Source organism: Pseudophryne corroboree, unplaced genomic scaffold (genome assembly GCF_028390025.1).
Source record: "Pseudophryne corroboree isolate aPseCor3 unplaced genomic scaffold, aPseCor3.hap2 scaffold_387, whole genome shotgun sequence".
Classification (NCBI taxonomy): domain Eukaryota; kingdom Metazoa; phylum Chordata; class Amphibia; order Anura; family Myobatrachidae; genus Pseudophryne; species Pseudophryne corroboree.
This window is the reverse complement of record NW_026970032.1, coordinates 47,048-63,636: the sequence shown is the minus strand read 5'-3', so window position 1 is coordinate 63,636 and position 16,589 is coordinate 47,048. Positions and strand designations below refer to the sequence as shown.

The 16,589-nt window shown below is 34.7% G+C and overlaps 2 non-coding genes across 2 annotated transcripts; both read left to right on the top strand.

Moving 5' to 3' along the window:
• The first annotated feature begins 7,868 nt into the window (after positions 1-7,868).
• On the top strand, positions 7,869-7,942 carry TRNAN-AUU (transfer RNA asparagine (anticodon AUU)). The gene has a single exon. It is a non-coding gene; the product is annotated as a tRNA-Asn (tRNA).
• Positions 7,943-12,540: 4,598 nt separating this feature from the next.
• TRNAN-AUU (transfer RNA asparagine (anticodon AUU)) lies at positions 12,541-12,614 on the top strand. The gene has a single exon. It is a non-coding gene; the product is annotated as a tRNA-Asn (tRNA).
• Positions 12,615-16,589: the final 3,975 nt, after the last annotated feature.

Genomic DNA, 16,589 nt, shown 5'->3' with positions numbered 1-16,589 from the left:
CTGATTAACACCTTTGTAAGGATGGTTTTTCACCTATTACTAAATTAAACTTGCTTCATTGGAAAGGCAGCAAGATGCATCCTCATTTCAATGTCTACTGAAATAATACAGGTTGACACCAGGAAACATTAACGCCACTGCATCCTTGCTGCTTTCTCATGTGGAAGTCTGTTTAATGTGAAAACAAGGTGATATCTAATTAGCACACAGGTAAGGAATTAAGAAAATCTTTATTTAAGGGTGAAGATGTTTCTCACAAAATCGTTGCCCCAATGCATCATTGAAATTCAAGCTGGAAAGATGATTTTAATATATCACTTGTACATTTTGTATTGCTCTTCTGGTGACAATGTAGTTTGTTTTTGTCAATTACCATTTTAATAATAGGGTAAAGAAAATGAAGTGGATTTTTGAAAGAAAACAATACTGTCAATATACTATTAAAACAAATTAAAATGGTAAAAGTTATTGTACTTTAAGTAAAAATAAAAGAGACAAAATATCAATCCCAGTTTTGGATTACTTTAATTAACAAAAAAAATGCATATAGCAGAGGATAGTTTCAATCTGCCTACCTCTGGGTTATGGGCCCAGCATGCTTCCATTGCAGTACTCTGCTGCACATGTAAGTGCAAGAGATCCTGAAGCACTCACTCATCATGGGAAAGTACCAATGTGTTTCTTCGTTGGTTGATGGAAGAAACATCTTACAAAAACTCTCCAGATTATTGATTTTTTAATGTTTTTCTAGGAAACGTTCTAGATGTATGCTTATTAGCCTTTGTCAGTATGGACTTTTCGCAAAGTGTCTCTGTGGCGCAATCGGTTAGTGTGTTTGGCTATTAACCAAAAGTTTGGTGGTTCAATCCCACCCAGGGACCTAATTGACCTTGTTATCAGATTTTGGTGATCTTTAAGTAGACAAGTCAACATTTCAAACCCCCTGTTATGGTGTAGGGTACCTGGCCTTCTCTGATGTAATCAGAGTTAGATTTGATTCAGTGATTTTATAAAAATAGCTAGGAAGCACAATTTAGCAGTGGGTTGCAGAGAAAAAAAATATGCTGGCAGAAAAATCCAATTGAGTGATTAAACAGCTATTTATTTTCTGGCTTTATTTTTATGCTAACAAATTTGTTCTCTGAAAAGTGTCCACAAAGCCAAGTCTCTGATTAACACCTTTGTAAGGATGGTTTTTCACCTATTACTAAATCAAACTTGCTTCATTGGAAAGGCAGCAAGATGCATCCTCATTTCAATGTCTACTGAAATAATACAAGTTGACACCAGGAAACATTAACGCCACTGCATCCTTGCTGCTTTCTCATGTGGAAGTCTGTTTAATGTGAAAACAAGGTGATATCTAATTAGCACACATGTAAGGAATTAAGAAAATCTTTATTTAAGGGTGAAGATGTTTCTCACAAAATCGTTGCCCCAATGCATCATTGAAATTCAAGCTGGAAAGATGATTTTAATATATCACTTGTACATTTTGTATTGCTCTTCTGGTGACAATGTAGTTTGTTTTTGTCAATTACCATTTAATAATAGGGTAAAGAAAATTAAGTGGATTTTTGAAAGAAAACAATACTGTCAATATACTATTAAAACAAATTAAAATGGTAAAAGTTATTGTACTTTAAGTAAAAATAAAAGAGACAAAATATCAATCCCAGTTTTGGATTACTTTAATTAACAAAAAAAAAAGCATACAGCAGAGGATAGTTTCAATCTGCCTACCTCTGGGTTATGGGTCCAGCATGCTTCCATTGCTGTACTCTGCTGCACATGTAAGTGCAAGAGATCCTGAAGCACTCACTCATCATGGGAAAGTACCAATGTGTTTCTTCGTTGGTTGATGGAAGAAACATCTTACAAAAACTCTCCAGATTATTGACTTTTTAAAGTTTTGCTAGGAAACGTTTTAGATGAATGCTTATTAGCCTTTGTCAGTATGGACTTTTGCAAAGTGTCTCTGTGGCGCAATCAGTTAGTATGTACGGCTATTAACCAAAAGGTTGGTGGTTCAATCCCACCCAGGTACCTAATTGACCTTGTTATCAGATTTTGCTGATCTTTAAGTAGACAAGTCAAAATTTCAAACCCCCTGTTATGGTGTAGGGTACTTGGCCTTCTCTGATGTAATCAGAGTTAGATTTGATTCAGTGATTTTATAAAAACAGCTAGGAAGCACAATTTAGCAGTGGGTTGCAGAGAAAAAAAATATGCTGGCAGAAAAATCCAATTGAGTGATTAAACAGCTCTTTATTTTCTGGCTTTATTTTTATGCTAACAAATTTGTTCTCTGAAAAGTGTCCACAAAGCCAAGTCTCTGATTAACACCTTTGTAAGGATGGTTTTTCACCTATTACTAAATTAAACTTGCTTCATTGGAAAGGCAGCAAGATGCATCCTCATTTCAATGTCTACTGAAATAATACAGGTTGACACCAGGAAACATTAACGCCACTGCATCCTTGCTGCTTTCTCATGTGGAAGTCTGTTTAATATGAAAACAAGGTGATATCTAATTAGCACACAGGTAAGGAATTAAGAAAATCTTTATTTAAGGGTGAAGATGTTTCTCACAAAATTGTTGCCCCAATGCATCATTGAAATTCAAGCTGAAAGGTGATTTTAATATATCACTTGTACATTTTGTATTGCTCTTCTGGTGACAATGTAGTTTGTTTTTGTCAATTACCATTTTAATAATAGGGTAAAGAAAATGAATTGGATTTTTGAAAGAAAACAATACTGTCAATATACTATTAAAACAAATTAAAATGGTAAAAGTTATTGTACTTTAAGTAAAAATAAAAGAGACAAAATATCAATCCCAGTTTTGGATTACTTTAATTAACAAAAAAAAATGCATATAGCAGAGGATAGTTTCAATCTGCCTACCTCTGGGTTATGGGCCCAGCATGCTTCCATTGCAGTACTCTGCTGCACATGTAAGTGCAAGAGATCCTGAAGCACTCACTCATCATGGGAAAGTACCAATGTGTTTCTTCGTTGGTTGATGGAAGAAACATCTTACAAAAACTCTCCAGATTATTGACTTTTTAAAGTTTTTCTAGGAAACGTTTTAGATGAATGCTAATTAGCCTTTGCAGTATGAACTTTTGCAAAGTGTCTCTGTGGCGCAATCAGTTAGTATGTACGGCTATTAACCAAAAGGTTGGTGGTTCAATCCCACCCAGGGACCTAATTGACCTTTTTATCAGATTTTGGTGATCTTTAAGTAGACAAGTCAAATTTCATACCCCCTGTTATGGTGTAGGGTACCTGGCCTTCTCTGATGTAATCAGAGTTAGATTTGATTCAGTGATTTTATAAAAACATCTAGGAAGCACAATTTAGCAGTGGGTTGCAGAGAAAAAGAAATATGCTGGCAAAAAAATCAAATTGCGTGATTAAACAGCTCTTTATTTTCTGGCTTTATTTTTATGCTAACAAATTTGTTCTCTGAAAAGTGTCCACAAAGCCAAGTCTCTGATTAACACCTTTGTAGGGATGGTTTTTCACCTATTACTAAATTAAACTTGCTTCATTGGAAAGGCAGCAAGATGCATCCTCATTTCAATGTCTACTGAAATAATACAGGTTGACACCAGGAAACATTAACGCCACTGCATCCTTGCTGCTTTCTCATGTGGAAGTCTGTTTAATGTGAAAACAAGGTGATATCTAATTAGCACACAGGTAAGGAATTAAGAAAATCTTTATTTAAGGGTGAAGATGTTTCTCACAAAATTGTTGACCCAATGCATCATTGAAATTCAAGCTGGAAAGATGATTTTAATATATCACTTGTACATTTTGTATTGCTCTTCTGGTGACAATGTAGTTTTTTTTGTCAATTACCATTTTAATAATAGGGTAAAGAAAATTAAGTGGATTTTTGAAAGAAAACTATACTGTCAATATACTATTAAAACAAATTAAAAATGGTAAAAGTTATTGTACTTTAAGTAAAAATAAAAGAGAAAAAATATCAATCCCAGTTTTGATTACTTAAATTAACAAAAAAAAATGCATATAGCAAAGGATAGTTTCAATCTGCCTACCTCTGGGTTATGGATCCAGCATGCTTCCATTGCAGTACTCTGCTGCACATGTAAGTGCAAGAGATCCTGAAGCACTCACTCATCATGGGAAAGTACCAATGTGTTTATTCATTGGTTGATGGAAGAAACATCTTACAAAAACTCTCCAGATTATTGATTTTTTAATGTTTTTCTAGGAAACGTTCTAGATGTATGCTTATTAGCCTTTGTCAGTATGTACTGTTTGCAAAGTGTCTCGGTGGCGCAATCGGTTAGTGTGTTCGGCTATTAACCAAAAGTTTGGTGGTTCAATCCCACCCAGGGACATAATTGACCTTGTGATCACATTTTGGTGATATTTAAGTAGACAAGTCAAAATTTCAAACCCCCTCTTATTGTGTAGGGTACCTGGCCTTCTCTGATGTAATCAGAGTTAGATTTGATTCAGTGATTTTATAAAAAACAGCTAGGAAGCACAATTTTACAGTGGGTTGCAGAGAAAAAAAATATGCTGGCAGAAAAATCCAATTGAGTGATTAAACAGCTCTTCATTTTCTGGCTTTATTTTTATGCTAACAAATTTGTTCTCTGAAAAGTGTCCACAAAGCCAAGTCTCTGATTAACACCTTTGTAAGGATGGTTTTTCACCTATTACTAAATTAAACTTGCTTCATTGGAAAGGCAGCAAGATGCATCCTCATTTCAATGTCTACTGAAATAATACAGGTTGACACCAGGAAACATTAACGCCACTGCATCCTTGCTGCTTTCTCGTGTGGAAGTCTGTTTAATGTGAAAACAAGGTGATATCTAATTAGCACACAGGTAAGGAATTACGAAAATCTTTATTTAAGGGTGAAGATGTTTCTCACAAAATTGTTGCCCCAATGCATCATTGAAATTCAAGCTGGAAAGATGATTTTAATATATCACTTGTACATTTTGTATTGCTCTTCTGGTGACAATGTAGTTTTTTTGTCAATTACCATTTTAATAACAGGGTAAAGAAAATTAAGTGGATTTTTGAAAGAAAACTATACTGTCAATATACTATTAAAACAAATTAAAATGGTAAAAGTTATTGTACTTTAAGTAAAAATAAAAGAGCAAAAATATCAATCCCAGTTTTGATTACTTAAATTAACAAAAAAAATGCATATAGCAAAGGATAGTTTCAATCTGCCTACCTCTGGGTTATGGGTCCAGCATGCTTCCATTGCAGTACTCTGCTGCACATGTAAGTGCATGAGATCCTGAAGCACTCACTCATCATGGGAAAGTACCAATGTGTTTCTTCGTTGGTTGATGGAAGAAACATCTTACAAAAACTCTCCAGATTATTGACTTTTTAAAGTTTTGCTAGGAAACGTTTTAGATGAATGCTTATTAGCCTTTGTCAGTATGGACTTTTGCAAAGTGTCTCTGTGGCGCAATCAGTTAGTATGTACGGCTATTAACCAAAAGCACTGTTTGCAAAGTGTCTCGGTGGCGCAATCGGTTAGTGTGTTCGGCTATTAACCAAAAGGTTGGTGGTTCAATCCCACCCAGGGACGTAATTGACCTTGTGATCAGATTTTGGTGATATTAAAGTAGACAAGTCAAAATTTCAAACCCCCTCTTATTGTGTAGGGTACCTGGCCTTCTCTGATGTAATCAGAGTTAGATTTGATTCAGTGATTTTATAAAAAACAGCTAGGAAGCACAATTTAGCAGTGGGTTGCAGAGAAAAAAAATATGCTGGCAGAAAAATCCAATTGAGTGATTAAACAGCTCTTCATTTTCTGGCTTTATTTTTATGCTAACAAATTTGTTCTCTGAAAAGTGTCCACAAAGCCAAGTCTCTGATTAACACCTTTGTAAGGATGGTTTTTCACCTATTACTAAATTAAACTTGCTTCATTGGAAAGGCAGCAAGATGCATCCTCATTTCAATGTCTACTGAAATAATACAAGTTGACACCAGGAAACATTAACGCCACTGCATCCTTGCTGCTTTCTCATGTGGAAGTCTGTTTAATGTGAAAACAAGGTGATATATAATTAGCACACAGGTAAGGAATTAAGAAAATCTTTATTTAAGGGTGAAGATGTTTCTCACAAAATTGTTGACCCAATGCATCATTGAAATTCAAGCTGGAAAGATGATTTTAATATATCACTTGTACATTTTGTATTGCTCTTCTGGTGACAATGTAGTTTGTTTTTGTCAATTACCATTTTAATAATAGGGTAAAGAAAATGAAGTGGATTTTTGAAAGAAAACAATACTGTCAATATACTATTAAAACAAATTAAAATGGTAAAAGTTATTGTACTTTAAGTAAAAATAAAAGAGACAAAATATCAATCCCAGTTTTGGATTACTTTAATTAACAAAAAAAAAATGCATATAGCAGAGGATAGTTTCAATCTGCTTACCTCTGGGTTATGGGCCCAGCATGCTTCCATTGCAGTACTCTGCTGCACATGTAAGTTTAAGAGATCCTGAAGCACTCACTCATCATGGGAAAGTACCAATGTGTTTCTTCGTTGGTTGATGGAAGAAACATCTTACAAAAACTCTCCAGATTATTGACTTTTTAAAGTTTTTCTAGGAAACGTTTTAGATGAATGCTAATTAGCCTTTGCAGTATGAACTTTTGCAAAGTGTCTCTGTGGCGCAATCAGTTAGTATGTACGGCTATTAACCAAAAGGTTGGTGGTTCAATCCCACCCAGGGACCTAATTGACCTTGTTATCAGATTTTGGTGATCTTTAAGTAGACAAGTCAAATTTCATACCCCCTGTTATGGTGTAGGGTACCTGGCCTTCTCTGATGTAATCAGAGTTAGATTTGATTCAGTGATTTTATAAAAACATCTAGGAAGCACAATTTAGCAGTGGGTTGCAGAGAAAAAGAAATATGCTGGCAAAAAAATCAAATTGCGTGATTAAACAGCTCTTTATTTTCTGGCTTTATTTTTATGCTAACAAATTTGTTCTCTGAAAAGTGTCCACAAAGCCAAGTCTCTGATTAACACCTTTGTAAGGATGGTTTTTCACCTATTACTAAATTAAACTTGCTTCATTGGAAAGGCAGCAAGATGCATCCTCATTTCAATGTCTACTGAAATAATACAGGTTGACACCAGGAAACATTAACGCCACTGCATCCTTGCTGCTTTCTCGTGTGGAAGTCTGTTTAATGTGAAAACAAGGTGATATCTAATTAGCACACAGGTAAGGAATTATGAAAATCTTTATTTAAGGGTGAAGATGTTTCTCACAAAATTGTTGCCCCAATGCATCATTGAAATTCAAGCTGGAAAGATGATTTTAATATATCACTTGTACATTTTGTATTGCTCTTCTGGTGACAATGTAGTTTTTTTGTCAATTACCATTTTAATAACAGGGTAAAGAAAATTAAGTGGATTTTTGAAAGAAAACTATACTGTCAATATACTATTAAAACAAATTAAAATGGTAAAAGTTATTGTACTTTAAGTAAAAATAAAAGAGCAAAAATATCAATCCCAGTTTTGATTACTTAAATTAACAAAAAAAATGCATATAGCAAAGGATAGTTTCAATCTGCCTACCTCTGGGTTATGGGTCCAGCATGCTTCCATTGCAGTACTCTGCTGCCCATGTAAGTGCAAGAGATCCTGAAGCACTCACTCATCATGGGAAAGTACCAATGTGTTTATTCGTTGGTTGATGGAAGAAACATCTTACAAAAACTCTCCAGATTATTGATTTTTTAATGTTTTTCTAGGAAACGTTCTAGATGTATGCTTATTAGCCTTTGTCAGGATGTACTTTTTGCAAAGTGTCTCTGTGGCGCAATCGGTTAGTGTGTTTGGCTATTAACCAAAAGGTTGGTGGTTCAATCCCACCCAGGGATGTAATTAACCTTGTGATCAGATTTTGGTGATATTTAAGTAGACAAGTCAAAATTTCAAACTTCCTCTTATGGTGTAGGGTACATGGCCTTCTCTGATGTAATCAGAGTTAGATTTGATTCAGTGATTTTATAAAAAACAGCTAGGAAGCACAATTTAGCAGTGGGTTGCAGAGAAAAAAAATATGCTGGCAGAAAAATCCAATCGAGTGATTAAACAGCTCATCATTTTCTGGCTTTATTTTTATGCTAACAAATTTGTTCTCTGAAAAGTGTCCACAAAGCCAAGTCTCTGATTAACACCTTTGTAAGGATGGTTTTTCACCTATTACTAAATTAAACTTGCTTCATTGGAAAGGCAGCGAGATGCATCCTCATTTCAATGTCTACTGAAATAATACAAGTTGACACCAGGAAACATTAACGCCACTGCATCCTTGCTGCTTTCTCATGTGGAAGTCTGTTTAATGTGAAAACAAGGTGATATATAATTAGCACACAGGTAAGGAATTAAGAAAATCTTTATTTAAGGGTGAAGATGTTTCTCACAAAATTGTTGACCCAATGCATCATTGAAATTCAAGCTGGAAAGATGATTTTAATATATCACTTGTACATTTTGTATTGCTCTTCTGGTGACAATGTAGTTTGTTTTTGTCAATTACCATTTTAATAATAGGGTAAAGAAAATTAAGTGGATTTTTGAAAGAAAACAATACTGTCAATATACTATTAAAACAAATTAAAATGGTAAAAGTTATTGTACTTTAAGTAAAAATAAAAGAGACAAAATATCAATCCCAGTTTTGGATTACTTTAATTAACAAAAAAAAATGCATATAGCAGAGGATAGTTTCAATCTGCTTACCTCTGGGTTATGGGCCCAGCATGCTTCCATTGCAGTACTCTGCTGCACATGTAAGTTCAAGAGATCCTGAAGCACTCACTCATCATGGGAAAGTACCAATGTGTTTCTTCGTTGGTTGATGGAAGAAACATCTTACAAAAACTCTCCAGATTATTGACTTTTTAAAGTTTTTCTAGGAAACGTTTTAGATGAATGCTTATTAGCCTTTGTCAGTATGGACTTTTGCAAAGTGTCTCTGTGGCGCAATCAGTTAGTATGTACGGCTATTAACCAAAAGGTTGGTGGTTCAATCCCACCCAGGGACCTAATTGACCTTGTTATCAGATTTTGGTGATCTTTAAGTAGACAAGTCAAAATTTCAAACCCCCTGTTATGGTGTAGGGTACCTGGCCTTCTCTGATGTAATCAGAGTTAGATTTGATTCAGTGATTTTATAAAAACAGCTAGGAAGCACAATTTAGCAGTGGGTTGCAGAGAAAAAAAATATGCTGGCAGAAAAATCCAATTGAGTGATTAAACAGCTCTTTATTTTCTGGCTTTATTTTTATGCTAACAAATTTGTTCTCTGAAAAGTGTCCACAAAGCCAAGTCTCTGATTAACACCTTTGTAAGGATGGTTTTTCACCTATTACTAAATTAAACTTGCTTCATTGGAAAGGCAGCAAGATGCATCCTCATTTCAATGTCTACTGAAATAATACAGGTTGACACCAGGAAACATTAACGCCACTGCATCCTTGCTGCTTTCTCATGTGGAAGTCTGTTTAATGTGAAAACAAGGTGATATCTAATTAGCACACAGGTAAGGAATTAAGAAAATCTTTATTTAAGGGTGAAGGTGTTTCTCACAAAATCGTTGCCCCAATGCATCATTGAAATTCAAGCTGGAAAGATGATTTTAATATATCACTTGTACATTTTGTATTGCTCTTCTGGTGACAATGTAGTTTGTTTTTGTCAATTACCATTTTAATAATAGGGTAAAGAAAATTAAGTGGATTTTTGAAAGAAAACAATACTGTCAATATACTATTAAAACAAATTAAAATGGTAAAAGTTATTGTACTTTAAGTAAAAATAAAAGAGCCAAAATATCAATCCCAGTTTTGGATTACTTTAATTAACAAACAAAAAAATGCATATAGCAGAGGATAGTTTCAATCTGCCTACCTCTGGGTTATGGGCCCAGCATGCTTCCATTGCTGTACTCTGCTGCACATGTAAGTGCAAGAGATCCTGAAGCACTCACTCATCATGGGAAAGTACCAATGTGTTTCTTCATTGGTTGATAGAAGAAACATCTTACAAAAACTCTCCAGATTATTGACTTTTTTAAGTTTTTCTAGGAAACGTTTTAGATGAATGCTTATTAGCATTTGTCAGTATGTACTTTTAGCAAAGTGTCTCTGTGGCGCAATCAGTTAGTGTGTACGGCTATTAACCAAAAGGTTGGTGGTTCAATCCCACCCAGGGACGTAATTGACCTTGTTATCAGATTTTGGTGATCTTTAAGTAGACAAGTCAAATTTCATACCCCCTGTTATGGTGTAGGGTACCTGGCCTTCTCTGATGTAATCAGAGTTAGATTTGATTCAGTGATTTTATAAAAACATCTAGGAAGCACAATTTAGCAGTGGGTTGCAGAGAAAAAGAAATATGCTGGCAAAAAAACCAAATTGCGTGATTAAACAGCTCTTCATTTTCTGGCTTTATTTTTATGCTAACAAATTTGTTCTCTGAAAAGTGTCCACAAAGCCAAGTCTCTGATTAACACCTTTGTAAGGATGGTTTTTCACCTATTACTAAATTAAACTTGCTTCATTGGAAAGGCAGCAAGATGCATCCTCATTTCAATGTCTACTGAAATAATACAAGTTGACACCAGGAAACATTAACGCCACTGCATCCTTGCTGCTTTCTCATGTGGAAGTCTGTTTAATATGAAAACAAGGTGATATCTAATTAGCACACAGGTAAGGAATTAAGAAAATCTTTATTTAAGGGTGAAGATGTTTCTCACAAAATCGTTGCCCCAATGCATCATTGAAATTCAAGCTGGAAAGATGATTTTAATATATCACTTGTACATTTTGTATTGCTCTTCTGGTGACAATGTAGTTTGTTTTTGTCAATTACCATTTTAATAATAGGGTAAAGAAAATGAAGTGGATTTTTGAAAGAAAACAATACTGTCAATATACTATTAAAACAAATTAAAATGGTAAAAGTTATTGTACTTTAAGTAAAAATAAAAGAGACAAAATATCAATCCCAGTTTTGGATTACTTTAATTAACAAAAAAAATGCATATAGCAGAGGATAGTTTCAATCTGCCTACCTCTGGGTTATGGGCCCAGCATGCTTCCATTGCAGTACTCTGCTGCACATGTAAGTGCAAGAGATCCTGAAGCACTCACTCATCATGGGAAAGTACCAATGTGTTTCTTCGTTGGTTGATGGAAGAAACATCTTACAAAAACTCTCCAGATTATTGACTTTTTAAAGTTTTTCTAGGAAACGTTTTAGATGAATGCTTATTAGCCTTTGTCAGTATAGACTTTTGCAAAGTGTCTCTGTGGCGCAATCAGTTAGTATGTACGGCTATTAACCATAAGGTTGGTGGTTCAATCCCACCCAGGGACCTAATTGACCTTGTTATCAGATTTTGGTGATCTTTAAGTAGACAAGTCAAAATTTCAAACTCCCTGTTATGGTGTAGGGTACCTGGCCTTCTCTGATGTAATCAGAGTTAGATTTGATTCAGTGATTTCATAAAAACAGCTAGGAAGCACAATTTAGCAGTGGGTTGCAGAGAAAAAAAATATGCTGGCAGAAAAATCCAATCGAGTGATTAAACAGCTCTTCATTTTCTGGCTTTATTTTTATGCTAACAAATTTGTTCTCTGAAAAGTGTCCACAAAGCCAAGTCTCTGATTAACACCTTTGTAAGGATGGTTTTTCACCTATTACTAAATTAAACTTGCTTCATTGGAAAGGCAGCAAGATGCATCCTCATTTCAATGTCTACTGAAATAATACAGGTTGACACCAGGAAACATTAACGCCACTGCATCCTTGCTGCTTTCTCATGTGGAAGTCTGTTTAATATGAAAACAAGGTGATATCTAATTAGCACACAGGTAAGGAATTAAGAAAATCTTTATTTAAGGGTGAAGATGTTTCTCACAAAATCGTTGCCCCAATGCATCATTGAAATTCAAGCTGGAAAGATGATTTTAATATATCACTTGTACATTTTGTATTGCTCTTCTGGTGACAATGTCGTTTTTTTGTCAATTACCATTTTAATAACAGGGTAAAGAAAATTAAGTGGATTTTTGAAAGAAAACTATACTGTCAATATACTATTAAAACAAATTAAAATGGTAAAAGTTATTGTACTTTAAGTAAAAATAAAAGAGCAAAAAAATCAATCCCAGTTTTGATTACTTAAATTAACAAAAAAAATGCATATAGCAAAGGATAGTTTCAATCTGCCTACCTCTGGGTTATGGGTCCAGCATGCTTCCATTGCAGTACTCTGCTGCCCATGTAAGTGCAAGAGATCCTGAAGCACTCACTCATCATGGGAAAGTACCAATGTGTTTATTCGTTGGTTGATGGAAGAAACATCTTACAAAAACTCTCCAGATTATTGATTTTTTAATGTTTTTCTAGGAAACGTTCTAGATGTATGCTTATTAGCCTTTGTCAGTATGTACTTTTTGCAAAGTGTCTCTGTGGCGCAATCGGTTAGTGTGTTTGGCTATTAACCAAAAGGTTGGTGGTTCAATCCCACCCAGGGACGTAATTAACCTTGTGATCAGATTTTGGTGATATTTAAGTAGACAAGTCAAAATTTCAAACCTCCTCTTATGGTGTAGGGTACATGGCCTTCTCTGATGTAATCAGAGTTAGATTTGATTCAGTGATTTTATAAAAAACAGCTAGGAAGCACAATTTAGCAGTGGGTTGCAGAGAAAAAAAATATGCTGGCAGAAAAATCCAATTGAGTGATTAAACAGCTCTTCATTTTCTGGCTTTATTTTTATGCTAACAAATTTGTTCTCTGAAAAGTGTCCACAAAGCCAAGTCTCTGATTAACACCTTTGTAAGGATGGTTTTTCACCTATTACTAAATTAAACTTGCTTCATTGGAAAGGCAGCAAGATGCATCCTCATTTCAATGTCTACTGAAATAATACAAGTTGACACCAGGAAACATTAACGCCACTGCATCCTTGCTGCTTTCTCATGTGGAAGTCTGTTTAATGTGAAAACAAGGTGATATCTAATTAGCACACAGGTAAGGAATTAAGAAAATCTTTATTTAAGGGTGAAGATGTTTCTCACAAAATCGTTGCCCCAATGCATCATTGAAATTCAAGCTGGAAAGATGATTTTAATATATCACTTGTACATTTTGTATTGCTCTTCTGGTGACAATGTAGTTTGTTTTTGTCAATTACCATTTAATAATAGGGTAAAGAAAATTAAGTGGATTTTTGAAAGACAACAATACTGTCAATATACTATTAAAACAAATTAAAATGGTAAAAGTTATTGTACTTTAAGTAAAAATAAAAGAGCCAAAATATCAATCCCAGTTTTGGATTACTTTAATTAACAAAAAAAAAAAGCATACAGCAGAGGATAGTTTCAATCTGCCTACCTCTGGGTTATGGGTCCAGCATGCTTCCATTGCTGTACTCTGCTGCACATGTAAGTGCAAGAGATCCTGAAGCACTCACTCATCACGGGAAAGTACCAATGTGTTTCTTCGTTGGTTGATGGAAGAAACATCTTACAAAAATTCTCCAGATTATTGACTTTTTAAAGTTTTGCTAGGAAACGTTTTAGATGAATGCTTATTAGCCTTTGTCAGTATGGATTTTTGCAAAGTGTCTCTGTGGCGCAATCAGTTAGTATGTACGGCTATTAACCAAAAGGTTGGTGGTTCAATCCCACCCAGGGACCTAATTGACCTTGTTATCAGATTTTGGTGATCTTTAAGTAGACAAGTCAAAATTTCAAACCCCCTGTTATGGTGTAGGGTACTTGGCCTTCTCTGATGTAAACAGAGTTAGATTTGATTCAGTGATTTTATAAAAACATCTAGGAAGCACAATTTAGCAGTGGGTTGCAGAGAAAAACAATATGCTGGCAGAAAAATCCAATTGAGTGATTAAACAGCTCTTTATTTTCTGGCTTTATTTTTATGCTAACAAATTTGTTCTCTGAAAAGTGTCCACAAAGCCAAGTCTCTGATTAACACCTTTGTAAGGATGGTTTTTCACCTATTACTAAATTAAACTTGCTTCATTGGAAAGGCAGCAAGATGCATCCTCATTTCAATGTCTACTGAAATAATACAGGTTGACACCAGGAAACATTAACGCCACTGCATCCTTGCTGCTTTCTCATGTGGAAGTCTGTTTAATATGAAAACAAGGTGATATCTAATTAGCACACAGGTAAGGAATTAAGAAAATCTTTATTTAAGGGTGAAGATGTTTCTCACAAAATCGTTGCCCCAATGCATCATTGAAATTCAAGCTGGAAAGATGATTTTAATATATCACTTGTACATTTTGTATTGCTCTTCTGGTGACAATGTAGTTTGTTTTTGTCAATTACCATTTTAATAATAGGGTAAAGAAAATGAAGTGGATTTTTGAAAGAAAACAATACTGTCAATATACTATTAAAACAAATTAAAATGGTAAAAGTTATTGTACTTTAAGTAAAAATAAAAGAGACAAAATATCAATCCCAGTTTTGGATTACTTTAATTAACAAAAAAAAATGCATATAGCAGAGGATAGTTTCAATCTGCTTACCTCTGGGTTATGGGCCCAGCATGCTTCCATTGCAGTACTCTGCTGCACATGTAAGTTCAAGAGATCCTGAAGCACTCACTCATCATGGGAAAGTACCAATGTGTTTCTTCGTTGGTTGATGGAAGAAACATCTTACAAAAACTCTCCAGATTATTGACTTTTTAAAGTTTTTCTAGGAAACGTTTTAGATGAATGCTTATTAGCCTTTGTCAGTATGGACTTTTGCAAAGTGTCTCTGTGGCGCAATCAGTTAGTATGTACGGCTATTAACCAAAAGGTTGGTGGTTCAATCCCACCCAGGGACCTAATTGACCTTGTTATCAGATTTTGGTGATCTTTAAGTAGACAAGTCAAAATTTCAAACCCCCTGTTATGGTGTAGGGTACCTGGCCTTCTCTGATGTAATCAGAGTTAGATTTGATTCAGTGATTTTATAAAAACAGCTAGGAAGCACAATTTAGCAGTGGGTTGCAGAGAAAAAAAATATGCTGGCAGAAAAATCCAATTGAGTGATTAAACAGCTCTTTATTTTCTGGCTTTATTTTTATGCTAACAAATTTGTTCTCTGAAAAGTGTCCACAAAGCCAAGTCTCTGATTAACACCTTTGTAAGGATGGTTTTTCACCTATTACTAAATTAAACTTGCTTCATTGGAAAGGCAGCAAGATGCATCCTCATTTCAATGTTTACTGAAATAATACAGGTTGACACCAGGAAACATTAACGCCACTGCATCCTTGCTGCTTTCTCATGTGGAAGTCTGTTTAATGTGAAAACAAGGTGATATCTAATTAGCACACAGGTAAGGAATTAAGAAAATCTTTATTTAAGGGTGAAGGTGTTTCTCACAAAATCGTTGCCCCAATGCATCATTGAAATTCAAGCTGGAAAGATGATTTTAATATATCACTTGTACATTTTGTATTGCTCTTCTGGTGACAATGTAGTTTGTTTTTGTCAATTACCATTTTAATAATAGGGTAAAGAAAATTAAGTGGATTTTTGAAAGAAAACAATACTGTCAATATACTATTAAAACAAATTAAAATGGTAAAAGTTATTGTACTTTAAGTAAAAATAAAAGAGCCAAAATATCAATCCCAGTTTTGGATTACTTTAATTAACAAACAAAAAAATGCATATAGCAGAGGATAGTTTCAATCTGCCTACCTCTGGGTTATGGGCCCAGCATGCTTCCATTGCTGTACTCTGCTGCACATGTAAGTGCAAGAGATCCTGAAGCACTCACTCATCATGGGAAAGTACCAATGTGTTTCTTCGTTGGTTGATAGAAGAAACATCTTACAAAAACTCTCCAGATTATTGACTTTTTTAAGTTTTTCTAGGAAACGTTTTAGATGAATGCTTATTAGCATTTGTCAGTATGTACTTTTAGCAAAGTGTCTCTGTGGCGCAATCAGTTAGTGTGTACGGCTATTAACCAAAAGGTTGGTGGTTCAATCCCACCCAGGGACGTAATTGACCTTGTTATCAGATTTTGGTGATCTTTAAGTAGACAAGTTAAATTTCATACCCCCTGTTATGGTGTAGGGTACCTGGCCTTCTCTGATGTAATCAGAGTTAGATTTGATTCAGTGATTTTATAAAAACAGCTAGGAAGCACAATTTAGCAGTGGGTTGCAGAGAAAAAAAATATGCTGGCAGAAAAATCCAATTGAGTGATTAAATAGCTCTTCATTTTCTGGCTTTATTTTTATGCTAACAAATTTGTTCTCTGAAAAGTGTCCACAAAGCCAAGTCTCTGATTAACACCTTTGTAAGGATGGTTTTTCACCTATTACTAAATTAAACTTGCTTCATTGGAAAGGCAGCAAGATGCATCCTCATTTCAATGTCTACTGAAATAATACAGGTTGACACCAGGAAACATTAACGCCACTGCATCCTTGCTGCTTTCTCATGTGGAAGTCTGTTTAATATGA